The sequence below is a fragment of the Rattus norvegicus genome, chromosome 17 (assembly GCF_021556685.1).
Source record: "Rattus norvegicus strain SHRSP/BbbUtx chromosome 17, alternate assembly SHRSP_T2T, whole genome shotgun sequence".
Taxonomy (NCBI): Eukaryota; Metazoa; Chordata; class Mammalia; order Rodentia; family Muridae; genus Rattus; species Rattus norvegicus.
In genome coordinates this window covers 87,312,501-87,328,662 of record NC_141550.1, presented here as the reverse complement: position 1 = coordinate 87,328,662, position 16,162 = coordinate 87,312,501, and the positions used below count along the sequence as shown (strand labels likewise).

The 16,162-nt window shown below is 46.7% G+C and overlaps 1 pseudogene; it reads left to right on the top strand.

Moving 5' to 3' along the window:
• The first annotated feature begins 2,666 nt into the window (after positions 1-2,666).
• On the top strand, positions 2,667-3,419 carry Actb-ps3 (actin, beta, pseudogene 3; annotated as a pseudogene).
• Positions 3,420-16,162: the final 12,743 nt, after the last annotated feature.

Below are 16,162 nucleotides of genomic sequence, written 5' to 3'. Positions count from 1 at the left end.
CTCAAGTTAATTAAAAAAAAAAAAAAAAAAAAAAAAAAAAAAAAAAAGAGGATCAGGAATTCAAGACCATCCTTAGGTGCATAGTGAATTAAAGGCCTGTCTGGGCTTCATGAGACCCTGATTTTAAAAAAGCATTTATTCATTTTGATGTATGTAAATGATTAAACCAGGTTAATTAGTATATCTCCGCCCCCACCCTATAGCTATCGCGCGCGCGCGTGTGTGTGTGTGTGTGTGTTGGGAACTTTTTTCTTTATTTACTCACTTTATATCCTGATCACAGCCCCCCTCTCGCCTCTCCTCCCAGTTACACCTTCATGAACCCTTTCCCCCATTACCCACTTTACTTCTCAGAGAAGGGTAAGTCCCTCATGGATACCAACACACCCTGGCGCATCGGATTGCAGGAGGACTAAGCCCATCCTCTCCCACTGAGGCCCAACTAGGCAGACCAGCTGGGGGAGGGAGATCCAAAGGTAGGTAACAGAGTTAGAGACAGCCCCCCAACTCCAATTGTTAGGTAGGGGACATACATGAAGACCAAGCTGCACATCTGCTACAAATGTGTAGGGGTCTATGTCCAGCCCATGCATGGTCTTTGGTTGGAGGTTCAGGTGCTGTGAGCCAGCACAGGCCCAGGTTAGTTGACTCAGTAGGTCTTTTCGTGGTGTCCTTGACCTCTCTGCCTCCCTCAATCCTAACTACTACTCTTCCACAAGACTCCCCAAGCTCCTCCTGATGTTTGGCTGTGATCTCTGCATCCGTTTCCATCCGCTGCTGATGAGTCCTCTCAGGAGACAGTTATGCTAGGCTCCAGTCTGTAAGCACAGCAGAGTATCACTAACAGTGTCAAGGGTTGGCTCCTTCCAATGGTGTGGCTTGGGTCAAGTTGGGCCAGTCATTGGTTGGCTGTTCTCTCAATCTCTGCTCCGTCTTTATCTGTGCACGTCTTGTAGGCAGGACAAGGTCGAAGGTTTTGTGGTGTGTTGGTGTCTCCTTCCCTCCACGGGAAGAAGTCCTGCGTGGTAGCTACTTCTGTCTCCCTATCTGCAGCTGCTAAGAGTATCGGCTAGGATCACCCTCCAGTCCCAGGTCTCCAGCTGTCCTAGAGATGCCCCTCCCCATTTCCCTTCTCTCTTCCAGCCCTCTCCCCATCCACCTTATTCCCATCCCTGTTCCCCTCCTAACCCCCCCCCCCCGTTCCCTTTCTCCATCTGCCTCCCGTGTTTATTTTCTTTCTCTTTCTGAGTGAGAACCCTCCCTTAGGTTACTTAGTTTCTTTTTGGTCTGTAGATTGTAGCATGGTTATCCCGGACTTTATGGCCATTATCCACGTATGAGTGAGTGCACACCATGCCTGTCTTTCTAGGTCTGAGTTACCTCACTCTGGATATTTTTCAGCTTATCTGTTTGCCTGTAAATTTCATGATGTCTTTGTTTTTAGTAGCTGAGTAGTATTCCACTGTATAAACGCACCACATTCTTTTAATCCATTCTTTTATTGAGAGACATCTAGGTTGTTTCCAGTTTCTGGATATTATGAATAAAGCATCTATGAACAGTTGACCAAATGTCCTTGTGGTATGGCAGGGTATCTTTTCGATATATGCCCTGGAATGGTATAGCTGTCACAGTTTTCTGAGAAGCTGCCAAATTGATTTCCAAAGTAGTTGTACAAGTTTGCACGCCTACCAACAACGGAGGAGTGTCCCCCTTGCTTTGCGCCCTCAAGAGCACATTTTTTATTTTAGCTAATCTGACAGGTATAAGATAAAATTTCAGAGTTGTTTTGATTTGCATTTCCCTGATGACTAAGGATGCTGAACATTTCTTTAGGTGCTTTGTGGCCATTAGAGATTCCTCTGCTGAGAATTTTCTGTTTAGCTCTGTACCCCATTTTTTAATTGGATCATTTGGTTAGTGTATAATTTCTTGAATTCCTTATATATTTTTGATATTAGTTCTTTGTTAGATGTATAGTTGGTAAAGATCTTTTCTCGTTCTGTGGGCTGCTGTTTTGTCCTATTGATAGTGTCCTTTGACTTACAGAAGCTTTTCAGTTCCATGAGGTAGCATTTGGATTTATTCTGGGTCTTCGATTCCACTGATCAACTTCTGTTTTTACCCTAAGACCATGCAGTTTTTACTACTATCACTCAGTAAGTACAGCTGAGCTCAGGGACAGACATTCCTCTAGAAGTTCTTTTGTTGTTCAAGACTGTTTTGGCTATCCTGGATTTTTCCATATGAAGTTGAGAATTGCTCTTTCAAGGTCTGTAAAGGATTGTGTTGGAATTTTGATGGGGATTGCATTGAATCTATGAATTGCTTTTGGTAAGATGGCCATTTTTATTATGTCAATCCTGTCAATCCGTGAGCATGGGAGATCTTTGCATCTTCTGGTATCTCCCTCAATTCCTTTCTTCAGAGACTTGAAGTTCTTGTCATGCAGGTCTCTTGTTTGCTTAGAGTTACACGAAGATATTTTATATTATTTGTGGGCATTGTAAAACGTTTTGTTTCCCTAATTTCTTTCTCAGTTTAAAAAAAACTGATTTTTAAAAAAGTATTGTATTCAGCCACTTTGCTGAAGGTGTTTATTAGCTATAGCAGTTGTCTGATAGATTTTTTTGGGGGGTGGTCAAAGAGAGAAGATAGAACAGATAATGTTTGAAATCTTTAAAACCCCAGCCATGTACGTGGTCATTCAGGCAGCCCTGTTTGTCCTTGTATGCATCTGGGCACACAACTGGACTCTGTCATGGACTCTGGTAACAGGGTCATTCATACAATGCCCATGTATAAGGGTTACTCGTCCTTCCCAGCATTTTGCGCCTGGACCTGGTTGGCCCGAACCTGATAGCCTTCCTCATGCAGATCCTGACTGAGTGGGGCTACAGTTTTACCACCACTGCTGAGAGGGAAATTGTTCATGACATTAGGGAGCAGCTGTGCTATGCTGCCCTGGACTTTGAGTGAAAAATGGTTACTGCTGAATCATCTTCCTCCTTGAAGAAGAATTACAAGCTGCCTCGTGGGCGGGTGACCACCATCAGCAATGAGCAGTTCCGGTGTCTGGTGGCTCTCTTCCAGACTTCTTCCTGGGCATGGAGTCCTGCGGCATCCATGAGACCAACTTCAACGCCATCATGAAGTGCGATGTAGACATCTGCAAAGACCTGTACGCCAATACAGGGCTGTCTGGTGGTACCGCCATGTATCCAGACACTGATGGCAGGATGCAGAAGATCACAGCCCTAGCACCCAGCGCTAACGAAGATCAAGATCGCTGTTCCCCTTGAGCGCAAATACTCAGTCTGCGTTGGCGCTCCGTCCTGTCCTCACTGTCCACCTTCCAGCAGATGTGGAGCAGCAAACGGGAATATGACGAGCCAGGCGCTGCCATCATTCACCTCTGATGCTTCTGAGAAGAACTGAGAAGGTGCCAGCATCTGCGGCATGAGCTGATTCTGAAGTATCGATTTGCCCTGGCAAATGTACACACCTCGTGCTAGCCTCAGGAAACTGGAATGAGCCTTTGAAAAAGGAAAGAAATGCAAACTTGAAGCACGTATCTGATATCAGCACTGGATCGTGGCATTTGTTGCTGATTTTTGACCTAGTATTCAAGTTAACTGTTCCCTTGATATATGTTTAATACCCTGTGCATATCTTGATTTAGTCTCTAGTTCATGTGGCTCGGTGCTTGGTGGCTGCGGAGAGCATGCTGTGGAAGAGAAATCCCCAGTCTAGTGGATCTCTGTGAGCACCACGTAGTGATCTGTGCAGGGTATTAACCAACAGCTGACTTCCAGGATTTCCCGAGGCTGGCAAGGGTTCCTGAACCAGCTACCACTTCTGTCTTGCTGGGAAACTCTGAGCCTCAGGACTTAGTTTCCGTTCTGGGTTTTTTTCCCTCCTGACCGCCATGGGTTGTTACTTGCCTTGAACTGGAAACGTTTGCATCAGTACCTGTAAATGTATTCTTCCTGTTTTATTTATGTAAGGTTTTTTGCACTTAATTCTTTAAGAAAAGACAAATTTTGGTTTTCTGCTGTTCGATGGGAACGTTAGGCCCCAGCAACACATCGTGTAAAGAAAAAAACAACAGTGCAGCAGTAAGTAACAAAACAAAAAACAAAAACGACAACAACAAAAGAGAAATTCGGGGTCACTTATGAATACTATTATATCATCTGTGAATATCTTCTTCAGTTACCTTATTGCTCTAGCTAGAACTTCAAGATCTGTATTGAATGAATAGGGAGAGATTGGGCAGCCCTGACTTGTCCTTGGTTTTAGTGGAACTGCTTTAAGTTTCTCTACATTTAATTTGATGTTGACTTTTGGCTTGCTGTATATTGCATTTATTATGTTTAGATATGCACCTTGTATCCCTGACCTCTCCAAGACTTCTATCATGAAGGGGAGTTGGATTTTGTTGAAGGCTTTTTCAGCATCTAATGAGATGATCATGTGGGTTTTTTTTCTTTCAGTTTGTTTATATGGTGGATTATGTTGATGGATTTTCGTATATTGAACCATCTCTACATCCCTGAGATGAAGCCTACTTGATCATAGTGGATGATGTTTTTGATGTGTTCTTTGATTCGGTTTGTGAGTATTTTATTATTTTTGCATCAATGTTCATAAGGGAAACTGGTCTGAAATTTTCTTTCTTTGTTGAGTCTTTGTGTGGCTTAGGTATCAGGATGACTATAGCCTCCTAGAATGAGTTTGGTAATATTCCTTCTGTTTCTATTTTGTGGAATAGTTTGAAATAGTTTAAAATCCATTCTCTTAGCAACCTTCAAGTACAAAATACATTGCCATTGATTCTAGGGAGAATGTTATATAACACAGCACCCTGTCTAACTGAGATTTCTACCCTTTAGGCAATGGCTCTCCATTCCTTTTGGCCCCTGGGAATTAACTACCTTCTACTCTCTGCTGCCATGACCTCTACTTTTAGACTACGTATGTGATTTGATTGTGTGGGATGTCCTTCCTGATCCTGGCTTCTTTCATTTAGCATGGTGTCTATTGGTTCATTCTCATTTGAGTGAATGCCAAGATTTCCTTCTTCATCAAGGCTGAGCGGTATCCTGTGTGTGTTTGTGTGCGCGGACACATTGTTCTTTGTCCATCTCTCTGTCAGTGGATGCCTACGTGCATTCCACATCTTGACCATTATGAATGCCTGCTGCAGTAAATAGGAGTGGCTATGTTGCAGCAAATATGGAGTGCAGATAGCTTTGCTATGTTGATTTTGTTTCATTTGTATAGACAATTTGTGGATCTCTGTGTCTCTGTCTCTGCCTCTCTGTCTGTCTATGTCTGTCTCTCTGTCTCTCTGTCTCTCTGTCTCTGTCTGTCTGTCTGTCTGTCTCTCTCTCTTTCTCTCTCTCTCTCTCTCTCTCTCTCTCTCTCTCTCTCTCTCTCCTTCCCATTGTGTATTCCTGGTCTGGAACTCACTATACAGACCAGGCTAGCCTTAGACTCATAGAGCTCCACCTACCTTTGCTTCCTAGGTGCTTGGATTCACTACAGGCAACCAGGTAGTTCTATTTTCAGATTTTGGAGGAAGCTCCAAGCTGTTTTCCATAGCCGCAGCAATTTGCATTCTCACCGACTGCTCAGGAGTTCCCTCTCCTCCACATCCTGGCCAATGCTTTTACTGTTGGTCTTTTGATAATGGGCATTCTAGCAGATACGAGATCTCACCTCACTGCTGTCTTAATTTGCATTTCCCAGTGGCCTGTGAGCGTTATTCAAATGCCTGTGGGATGTTTGCATGTGTCCTTTGAAGATCTGCCTCTTCTGGCCCTGTTTTGGGCTCTTTATTTTCCAACTCTTGAGTTTCTTATATATTTTGGGCCTTCACTGATCACATATACGATTCGTAAGTACTTTTCTCTTCTTCCAGAGTTTGTCTCCTTGTTTCGTCCATTGTTTCCTTTGCTGTGTATTCCTCTGTATGTGAATAGTTTTCCTAACACCATTTGTTGAGGAACTTGTTATGTGTTCTTGGTACCTTCTTCAAGCATCAGTTGTCTATGAATGTGTAAATTTCCTTCTGCTACTGCCCCAGCCCCACTCCATTCCCTGGCAGAGAAGGAACTTAAAGCTTTCCCTAGGCTGAGCGAGTTTTGCCACAGAGCTATATTCTAATCCTATACCTTCTATTCTTTTTTTAAAAATACATTGTTTTTATTTTATGCCTATGGGTGTTTTGCTGGGTAAATGTCTGTGCACCACATGCATAGCCAGTGCCTGCAGAGGTCAGGAGAGGACATCAGAGCCTGGAGTTACAGACAGTTATGAGCTACCACAAACATAGTGGAACCTGGCTTCTCCGGAAGAACAGCCTGTGCCCTAACCACCTCTCCAGCCTGTATATTCTCCAATCTTCTCTATTTCTTAAGCCAAATATCAACCGTTAGAATTAATACATGAGGTCAGTAAAGTCAGGGGACACGAAACCCATGTATAAAATTCAGTGTGTAGAATCAATATTAAGCACAATTGTAAGGGGGACATTGAAGTTCCAAGCAGCAACTACCTCACATCCAGCCAGTGGCTTTGAGCCCAACGCGTGATGTCCTAGATCTTCATTTTCTCTACCAGCTGGGCATTGTCAACTTTAATGTCTTCAAGTCTTGGGAGACAGTTTGTATTTAGAACTCATTAGCCTTGCTGGCAGGATTTGGGCGAGCTGCCCCCACACCCCTTAAATAAATAAGCAGCTGACACTCCTCATTCCTGGTTAAGTCACACAGTTACCCTGGAAGGAAGCTGCCCTATGCAAATCTGTGCCTGCAGTGGCCAGCAGAGAGCTTTGCCTTGTCCCCTGTCACATGGGCTCCTGTTCCATTTGTTTTTCCCAACTCCTGTCTCCAGGGCCTCTCATGCAAATTCTGCAAACAGGGCCCCACTTGGCAATACACCCTCATTGCTTAGGTTTCCTGGTTACTTCGCCAAGTCCTCACCAGTGGTGATTATGCCAGGGAGGGAGAGATAGATTTACCTGGATATTAATGAGACTCAGGGTCCCTGGTGTCACAGCCTCTTCCCATCGTGTCTGCACTGGCCCTTTTAGTAAAGGCAGCAACGTCAAATTAAAATCTTTGAATTGGGTCGGTAACGGTCACCTTCCTTCTCTTCCCCGTGGGGTGCGGGGGAAGGGAGTGGTCACAGGTACCTGTAGCTATCATTAAAGGAAAGTCGTGTTGTGGGTTTAATGGAACATCTTTCTGTGGTTCAGAGCCGCACTGTAGAGACAGTTGCTGGCTATCCAGAGTAGGAATGAGTAGCAGGGGTTCTCTGAGAAAACTAAAGGAAGATATTTGTAGACTGATCCCCACAACCGTACACACACACACACACACACACACACACACACACACACACACACAAACGAACATTCACATAACACATACACACCAAAAAAAGTGGGCAAGATACAGAAATACTTTTTTCCCTGTTGTTGGTATTCTGTTTAAGCCCCACCCCCACAGCTACCTGGCAGTAGCCATGTATGCTCTGCCCCATAGTAGCCTGGCAACAGCCAGCTGTTCCTGACTAAAAAGGGGGCTGCTTGCCCCCTCCTCTCCCTCCTCTCTCTTGCTCCTCTCTCTTCTTTTGTCCGCTCTCTTCCCCTCTGTCCCTGTCCCTTCTCTCCCCATCCCCCCTTCCCCTCCTTGTGCTCATGGCTGGCTTTCCTCTCCTCTCTTCTTCTCTCATTAAACCTCTCCACGTTGAACCATGCTGGCTTGGCGTGTTCTGTCTGGACACCGGCCAAGATTCAAACCCCAACATTGGTGGCCTGTACAGGAAGATTGCTCTCCCCGCTCACCATGGGCTGCACACTCAAATGGTGCAGTGGCGGGGAGGAATGGAGACGTTTGCTGCGTCCCAGCCCACCACCTGATCTCTGCTGCATGTCCTGCGTTACATCCACCAATGCAGCACGCGCCACCCGAATTGGATAGCCCCATTTTTTAGGCCTCCATAGCGCCATTGGACGCCGCCACCTGCTGGCTGCTGTGGGACTCAGGACTTCCACCACCTGAGTTCCTGCTAGTGCAGGTACAGAATTCTGTGTGAACCGCTGCACTCTGTGGTTCACCACGTGGTGCCAGCCCTTGCCGCTTAGACAGACCCTCACCGACTACCTTCGCTCTAACCCCTCTCTGTGTTTCTACTTCCTGTGGCATCCCACTGGGGTAACCTGTGTCCCGGGTACGGGCTGGTTAGTCCAGTGGGCCTCCCCATCGCTGTGATGCCCGGCTTGCAGCTGCCCACCAAGGCGAGCGCCCTCTTTAAGTACATTCTGGATGAGCGGTGACCTCCGTGATCTCTGTGCACTTTATCTCAGGGCTTGACTTTCCACGGTGTGCACATGGTCTCAGGGGAGCGTTCTGGAGCTTGGAGCTACCTGTGCTGCCTCTGGGGATGGATCCTTTCACCGACCCTCATTCTAGGACCTTTTCCCTTGGGTGAGATTTTTTCTTCCCTCTTTTTTTGAGACAGTTTAAAATGCCAGGCAAGGCCTGGATAGACTGCTCTCTGGCTCAGGAGCACTGGTTCTAAATCTAGCCCCAGCACTGATAGGGTCAATTAATAATCCCTATTCTCCCCCATGGATCTATTGGTTTTCGTTGCCTGTTCTTATTTCCGGGGATGTTTTAGTCTAATTTACACTAAGCAGAAAACACTCTCTCTGTCTGGCCCCATCCCCAGGCCTCCCCCTCCTCCCTTCCTCATAGCTGCTGCACTGCTGCAGCCCCTGGTTTGCAGCAGCAGGAAAAGCAAGTCTGACCCCGCCCCCTGCGTCCGGCCAGGGACTTTGCTTGCTCCTGGACTTTGCTCCTGTGCTCAGCCTGCCACAGCCTCGAGAAAAAGAGCTTCCACACTGTCTTTTCCAGCGTGCTCACACCGCCAGTGCCTCAGCTGCACGCGCCTGTGCGCACGCGCTTGTGCCTCTCCCTTGCTCTGCAGATTTTTCATTCCTAACCTGTCTTGACATATGATCCTTACTAATAATTTACTTCCCAAGGAACGCTGGCGAGTTTGGGAGCAGGACAGTCTTAAAACCAGTGAATTTTTAAAAACTGCAAGAGGTTATCCAGGAAAAACAGGAAAACCCATCCCAATTTTTAGAATGCCTTACAAAGGCCTTATCATAATACACTAAACTGAACCCTGAAAAATCTAGAAGGTAAACAACTTCTTCTTCTTCTTCTTCTTCTTCTTCTTCTTCTTCTTCTTCTTCTTCTTCTTCTTCTTCTTCTTCTTCTTCTTCTTCTTCTTCTTCTTCTTCTCCTTTTTTTTTTTTTTTTGGTAAACAACTTCTGATGACCTATTTCTTTCCCCAGAGCTACCCTGACATAAAGGACAAACTTAAAAAGCTAGAAAGGGGGGGCTGGGGATTTAGCTCAGTGGTAGAGCGCTTACCTAGGAAGCGCAAGGCCCTGGGTTCGGTCCCCAGCTCCGAAAAAAAAAAACCAAAAAAAAAAAAAAAAAAAAAAAAAGCTAGAAAGGGGGCCCCTAACTCCACAGGCAGGAGTTTTGGCGCTGGCCTTTAAAGTGTACCATGGGAGCAATGAGAAGGCTTGCAGTCAAAAGTATCATATCCTGACAGCTGTCTGACTGACCAGCCTCAGCCACTACCTGGAACTCCTGGCCTTCAAAGGTGAAGGGACCACCAGACTCCTGCTACAAATGTGGTCAAGACTTCTGCAAGCCAAGGGGCTATGTTCTAGGTACCATCAAGAGGGACATCGGGCTGTCGATTGCCCTCATGTTGTGCAGGACATGGGGACATCATGCCCAGATAATCTTCCAGCAGATCTCCTAGGTTTGGCTATGGACGAATGAAGGGGCCTGAGTTCCCTTGACCTGACCACTGCCAGCACCAGCAGGGAGCCCTGAGTAACTATCGTGGTATGTGGGCAGCCAGCCCATCTCCTTCCTCTTGGACACTGGGGCCACTTACTCAGTCCTAACAGAGTTTTGGGGACCCACTTCTCTCTCCTGTTTCCCCATTGTTGGGGTAAAGGGGAAACCTTACCTTTCTCACCAAACCCCACGTTTAGCTGCATTTTTAGACGTGTACCTCTCACCCATTCCTTTTTGGTGGTGCCAACATGCCCTACCCCTTATTGGGAAGGGATCTTCTAGCTAAGTTGGGAGCCTCTATTTTGCTCCACCCATTTGCCCAAACTCAAGCTCGCCTGCAGCCCTTCTGCTCCTTCTAGTCAGCCAACCTACTAACACGGACATGCTGCTTCCTTTACCAGCTTCTCAGGTAGACCCCCAGGTCTGGGGGGTCCAGAACCCCTCTGTTAGTAAACAAACAGTCTTTCCAAATAGGATCTGGAAACTGCTTTCTCTGTCTGTCTTTTTGTTGTGGCAAACTGTTTTAAGACACCCAGGACACGTTCTGTAGGACACATTCTTCCTTCTGCTTCACAAAAAGCTTATCTTAAAGTCTGTTCACGTCGTTATCTCATGTTGTTGTCTCTTTTGTAAACTCATAAGCTACAGGAAACCCATTCAGACCCACCTCTCCTGGACCACCCAGATTAGTACATCTGCCTAAAGTTCCCACTTACTACCTATTCCAAAGGGTGGGATTCCTCTGGGTTTCAAATGTACATCTAAGAAAAAGATTGTCTTTTCTCCCAAATGCACTTAATCTTATTCTCCACCTATAGTAAATTTATATGTGTGTTCCAGAATCCTGTCAAGTCCAGGCACTTACTACACCCAGGACAGCTCCAGAGAAGCGACCTCCAGATGTTCCAATCTCTTCTCACAGACACAGATGCTTCTACTGGACCTGTTCCTTCTGTCCTGTCCTCGGATGGTTCCACAGACCCTGGACAACAAGGAAACAGCCAACTCTAAGACTGGACAAACATCCCATACCCACGTTTCTAGGTTCCCTAGAGCAAGCAGGAAGCAGTCAGAGATCACGACGACCCTATTCCTGCTACACCATCTCCTCTAATTTTTTTTTTTATTAAACCAAAATGGGGGAATGTTGGCATTCTGTCTAAGCTCTGCCCCAACAGCTACCTGGCAGTAGCCATGTATGCTCTGCCCCACAGTGGCCTGGCAACAGCCAGCTGTGTCTGACTATAAAGGGGGCTGCTTGCAGATCTGGAGGGGGGCACCTCCTCTCCCTCTTCTCTTTTGCTCCTCTCTTGCTCTTCCTCTCTCTTTTCTCTGCTCTCTTCCCCTCTCTCCCCATCCCCCCTTTCCCTCCATGTGCTTATGGCTGACTTTCCTCTCCTCTCCTCTTCGTCTCTCATTAGACCTCTCCACATTGAACCATGATGGTTTGGTGTGTTCTGTCTGCACGCGGGCTACGGTTTAAACCCCAACACCTGTGACAAGGTCTCTTGATGTTACCTAGGCTGGCTTGAGACTCCTTATAGATCTATGTTGGCTTGGAATTATATATCCTTCTACCTCATCTTCCTCCAGAATTCTGGGGTTATTAATGTACCCCATGATACCCAGCTAAAATAACCATTTTATTTTATTTTATTAAGACAGGGTTTCTTTGTATAGCCCTGGGATATGTTTTATAAAACTCAGTATGCCGAGGTGGGAGAAGGTGCCTTAGCAGGCCCATGCTGATGCATCCTCCTGAGGTATCAGCCATGAGGCAGACCTAGTATAAAAGGAAATAAATGAACCCTATTTTCTGGATCCATTCTTCCATGGTAGAACATCTGGGGTTGTTTCCAGGTTCCAGTTTTACAAATAAGGCCGCTATGTACATCATGGAACACATGTCCCTCTGGCATGGTGGAGCATCTTTTTGGGTATATGCCCAAGAGTGGTATAGCTGAGTCTTCAGGTAGGCCCATGTCCAATTTTCTGAGGAACCTCCAGACCAATCTCCAAAGTGGTTGTACCATTTTGCAGTCCCACCAACAATGGAGGAGTGTTCCTCTTTCTCCGCATCCTCGCCAGCATCTGCTGTCACCTGAGGTTTTTTGGTTTTTTTTTTTGTTTTTTGTTTTTTTTTTTGGTTCTTTTTTTCGGAGCTGGGGACCGAACCCAGGGCCTTGTGCTTCCTAGGCAAGCGCTCTACCACTGAGCTAAATCCCCAACCCCGTCACCTGAGTTTTTGATCTTAGCCATTCTGACTGGTGTGAGGTGGAATCTCAGGGTCGTTTTGATTTGCAGTTCTCTGTTGGCTAAGGACTTTGAACATTTCTTTAAGTGCTTCTTGGACATTCAAGATTCCTCTGTGGTGAATTCTCTGTTGAGTTCTGAACCCCATTTTTAAATTGGGTTATTTGGGTTTTTTTTGGAGATTAGCTTCTTAAGTTCTTTCTATATTTTGGATATTAGCCCTCTATAGAATGTGGTGTTAGTGAAGTTTTTCCCCAACCTGTTGGTTGCTGTTTTGTCCTACTAGCTGCATCTTTTGCCTTACCAAAACTTTCCGAGTTTTATGAGGTTTCATTTATCAATAGTTGATCTTAGAGTCTGAGCCATTGGAGTTCTGTTTAGAACACCCCCCCCCCCCCGCCCCGTGCCAGCTATTAAGAGCAAGGGCATCATGAGTTTTGCAGGCAAATGGATGGAACTAGAAAATATCATCCTGACCGAGCTAACTCAGACCCCAAAGGACACACATGGTATGTACTCACTAATAAGTGGATATTAGCCAAAAAGAACAGAATGCCTAGGATACAATCCACAGAACTCAAGGTTAACAAGCGGAAGGGTCCAAGTGAGGATGCTTCAATCCCACTGGGCAGGGGGAAGAAAACAATCACAGGAGGCAGAGGGAGGGAGGGATTTGGGTGGAAGAGGGGAGGGGGAGGGGAAAAGGGGAACAGGATCAGGTATTGGTGGGGGGATCGGAGAGAATCCCCGAGGGCTGGCAGAATGAGTGGAAATATGCAACCTTAGAAGGTGGGAGTGGGGGGACCCTCTAGAAAATATCAGAGACCTGGGAGGTGAGAGACTCAGGACTCAGTGGAATGAACCTTAGATCAAATGCCCAACAGTGGGGAGAGAGAAGAAAGAGACCGCCTCCAGGAGAAAGACAGGAGGGCATTAAGAGGAGGGATGGTGTTAGCAACTCACAATCAAAATTTCTGACCCAGAAGTGTTCCTGTCTAAAAGAACTGCAGGGACAAAAATGGAGAGGAGACTGGGGGGAAAGGTGGCTCAGTGACTGGCCCAGCTGGGGATCCACCTCATGGGCAGACACCGAACCCTGACACTATTATGGATGCTATGGCGTGCTTATAGACAGGAGCCTAGCGTGGCTCTACCAGCAGCTGACTGAGACAGATGCAGGTACTTATAGCCAACCATTGGACTAAAGTTGGGGACCCCTATGTTTGACTTAGAGGAACGATGGAGGAGGAGGACCCCATAGGAAGACAAGCAGCCTCAACCAACCCTGATCCCTGGGGAGGTCTCAGACACTGAGCCGCCAACCAGGCAGCATACATGAGATGGTCCGAGGCCCCTGACGCATATACAGCAGAGGACCGCCTGGTCTGGCTTCAGTGGGAGAAGATGTGTCTAATAATTGAGAGATGAGGCCCCTGGGAATGAGGAGGCCTGGTGGTGGGGGAACATCCTCTTGAAGATGGGGTAGGGAGGGGAGAGGGGAGGAATGGGATGAAGAAACATGGGAGGGTGGACTGGGAGCTGGGGCAACTACTGGATTGTAAATAAGTAAATGAATAAATACATAAACAGGAAGTTTATTTGGTACCTGGGATGGGGTCTTGAGAAGGGAATAGAGGTAGAGAAAGGGGACAGAGAAGAACAGAAAGAGAGAGGAGAGAGAAGGAACGTGTGGAGAGAGGAAGAAGATAGAGAGGGAGAGGGGAGGGAGAGGGAAGGAGGGAGAAGGGAGGAGAGGAGGAGGAAAAGGAGGAGGAGGAAGAGGAAGAGGAGGAGGAGGAGGAGGAGGGGAGAGAGAGGAGAGAGGGGAGAGAGGGGAGAGAGGGGAGAGAGAGAGGAGAGAGAGAGAGAGAGAGAGAGAGAGAGAGAGAGAGAGAGAGAGAGAGAGAGAGAGAGAGAGAGCGCGGACGAGCGCACCAGAACAGTCCTTATATGCTTGGCTCCTGGTTTGTACCTGCTGTTGCTAGGTAACCGTTGGGTGGAGCCTAGAGGAACTCCGGCTATCCTGGAACTCACTTTGTAGACCAGGCTGGCCTTGGACTCAGAGATCTGCCTTTCTTTGCCTCCCTAAAGCTGGACTTAAAGGTGTGTGCCACCAGGCTCTACTAGATACAACTTTTTAGCTTGGAAAAGCATACACTACTGTGTACTGTTGCTGGACTTGCATTTTGTGTAGGTGCATTTAACACGTCTAGAAGGAACTGAACACTAAAGCAGAACTTAGGCTCTGATTGTCTGTCTGTATCATCATTAATAAGATATGCGACGGCTGAATTTTATAATTTTGGGCTAAATCTACTCTGTCTATGTCAGTTCCCTGATTTCGAGGAGGGCTCTCAGCTCCTCTTTCCCTTCACACAGGGCCAGCGGCATCCCTGCAGCTCCTGTGAGGGCCTGATGGGGAGGCAGGAGGCTACGATACATGTGTAGCTATTTATTAGTACTTTGTTTGTTTTATAAAGATCCATGCTTGGAAGAAGAGTATAATCCCCATTTAAACCTCCATCCTATTTGTGTCACAGCGAGGACTGTTGTGAATGATCTGTCGCTCAGGCTTTCCCTTCCTGCTCTCTGAGTTCCAGGCTGCCCCAAGCCTCCTCCTGCCCTGGCTCTGTGCCTCAGGATCTTCTCCCTCAGAGTCCTAAGGAATCTTGACTAAATGCCTCATTTAACACTCTCTGGCTACTCATTAGCAAAGGAGTGTCTCTTCCTGGTTCCGTAACTATATGGTAGGCATCAGATCAATGCTGCTTCAAATGTGCATTTAATAGAGTCTGCCCTGCCTCCTGCAGGATTTCTCCCTTCCATCAACCAGTCTCACTACTCAGATTGTGTCTTTCCCCTCCTTCCCTTCTTCCTTTCCTTCCTTCTTTCTTTCTGCTTCTCCCCTCTCCTCCCTGGTGCTGGGTTTTGAACCCAGGGCCTTTCACATAGTAGGCCAGTGCTCTAACTCTGACCTGCAGTCCCTGCCCCAACTCTTTTTTTGAATCTTCTCTAAAGTCCACCTTTTCTGGGCAAATGATATACGAAGCAAACATTGTATAGTCCTGTACACGGAGCCTTAACGGTTTGCTACAAAACCAAGTGGAGGTTGTGGAAATCAGGCTAGTAAGTGGAACAGAGACCCCTCCTGTCCCATTCTGCATCCTTTGACTACTATCGAGGGAACAGCAGTCACGTAGTCAGCTGTCATTTGTAATCTGGACGCAGGGCTAGGTAGGGTCAGCCTGAGATATTGTGACGTAAGATGTGGGTAAATTCTAACATGTGTCTGGCATTCCCTATGTCACTCCAAAAGGCATTCTCTTCCTTTCTTGAGTTACGGTGGTCAGTTGTATTCGTAGCTGTGTTACAGCGACCAGCTTTGCTTAGAGAACAAAGACACAAACAAACAAACAAACAAACAAAAACTACTAAGAATTTAATGAACTGCATTCCTCCAATACCATGGGCTGGGTCAACACAATGCTAAACATTGTGACAATTTTTGACTGAATTAGCTGACAGCCCGTCTTGAAGAATTGACAGTTAGCTAAGACTGAGAACCGTAGGCAAGCCAGCTCTTCCGAATGACGAGAAATGGCAAGAGATGGGCAAAGAAAACCAAGCAGAAGAGGAGAGAAGCTGGTGGCCAGTGAACACACCTGCTCAAGGGCTGGCTCATGAAGCAGATGCAGAAATGAGTCACGAGAGACTCTAGGACACACGGCAAGCAAAGCAAATCTATCTGATGTTCCACCTGAGCTCTTTCCCCAAAGCTTCCTGGATGAAAGAGGTAGACAAGAGAGGTTTCAGTGCTGTGTGGAAAATCCTAAGGGGAGTGTGGTTTTTAATACTTTTAGCCTTCAGCCATTGTGGTCCTCTCTCTCTCTCCCTCCCTCCTTCCCTCCCTCCCTCCCATTGTGATCCTCTCTCTGTCTCTGCTTCTCTGTCTCTCTGTCTCTCTGTGTCTCTCTATCTCTGTCTCTCTTTGTCTCTCTGTCTCTGTCTC